This window comes from Aedes albopictus, chromosome 1, assembly GCF_035046485.1.
Source record: "Aedes albopictus strain Foshan chromosome 1, AalbF5, whole genome shotgun sequence".
Classification (NCBI taxonomy): Eukaryota; Metazoa; Arthropoda; class Insecta; order Diptera; family Culicidae; genus Aedes; species Aedes albopictus.
In genome coordinates this window covers 231,241,363-231,242,688 of record NC_085136.1, presented here as the reverse complement: position 1 = coordinate 231,242,688, position 1,326 = coordinate 231,241,363, and the positions used below count along the sequence as shown (strand labels likewise).

General features: G+C 46.6%; 1 long non-coding RNA gene across 1 annotated transcript; it reads left to right on the top strand.

Annotated features, from left to right (window-relative positions):
• Positions 1-256: 256 nt before the first annotated feature.
• Positions 257-1,086, top strand: LOC134285517 (uncharacterized). The gene is made up of 2 exons (XR_009996440.1): positions 257-605; positions 663-1,086. It is a non-coding gene; the product is annotated as an uncharacterized LOC134285517 (long non-coding RNA).
• The last annotated feature ends 240 nt before the right edge of the window (positions 1,087-1,326 follow it).

Genomic DNA, 1,326 nt, shown 5'->3' with positions numbered 1-1,326 from the left:
CGCTTGGCGGTCACAAGCCAGTTATCCCTGTGGTAACTTTTCTGACACCTCTTGCTAAAAACTCTTTAAACCAAAAGGATCGTGAGGCCGTGAGGCCTAGCTTTCGCTGTCTCTGTGCAACTCCAGCCGGTTACCGGGAAATCACCCATTACGCCTGCTGCTGAAAACACACGTCTTACCTTGTGCACTGTTACACCAATACTGACTCATGTGCATTGCTCAGGGCCAATAAGGTAGAAGGGCGTACATTCGCCATGTCACCCCACACATCCCCCTTTCTCTCTGGTGAAATAAAATTAAATTAAAAGCGTGGATTCAAAGGTTCAACTGAATAGGTAGTATAAATGCGTGCGCAGTACCCTTTGAAAAATGCTGCACAGATTTCCCAGCTGTCTTCCTTCTAGTCCTCCCACTTGAAGAAGAAAAACGATCATAGCAATCCTTAAAAAAAATCGGCATGACAGTTTCAATTTTTCCCTGCAAGAATCAAGACCAAAAAATTCCTCATCAAACCAGGGCCTATCAGGACTATCTTAGAAAAGCTGTAGCACCAGCGCGTATATCAAGACATTGAAACAAGAATAAAATAATTATCTTATAAAAAGGTACATATATTCCAGTTAAAAAAAAACATGTGTGGTAACATAACTTCCAATCTACAGTTCTTCAATTCTGCGAACGTATTCGGAGAGATGTGAAGGGGGTCGCTTCATCCGGCTGGATCGCTCGCGAACACCATCGCTGTCAGGAACATCGGAACCTGTGTGATCCTTGTCCGCTTCAGATGATGTCTCTCGCCACAGCAGCTGGCGGCGATGGTGGTATCGGAAGAATGGGCACCGGAGATGGCTCCCGACGACGACGAGGCGATCGAGATCGATCGCGATCTGGCACTGGCGACGGCGATCTGGTTCGCGATCGGTTTCGCGGCTCCTGCTGTTGTTTCGGCTGCTGGCCGGTCTGGGCGCTCCGCCGACGGCCACTCGTCTCACGGAGAGCTCCCACCTGGGGTTTACACCCGCGGGCTGACTGCTAAAATAATAAAAAACATTAAAAATGAAAAATAAAAATTACGTGTGTATCGCATATTAGCACGAACGATATGTAAAAAACTCACCTACCTTCTTGCAATACAAACCTATCATAATATTGTTGTCATGCCAACCATATCCTGAAAATGAACGTTCTGTAGCCACGAGCAGTTGAAACCCTGCTTCCAGAAGCAGTTTGTGCAATAAAAGACCGGGAATAGTATTGCTGACTGCACCCCAAATTGGACTGACACAATAGTGTGCACACACCTTCAAAGTGTGATTGCAGCGCAGG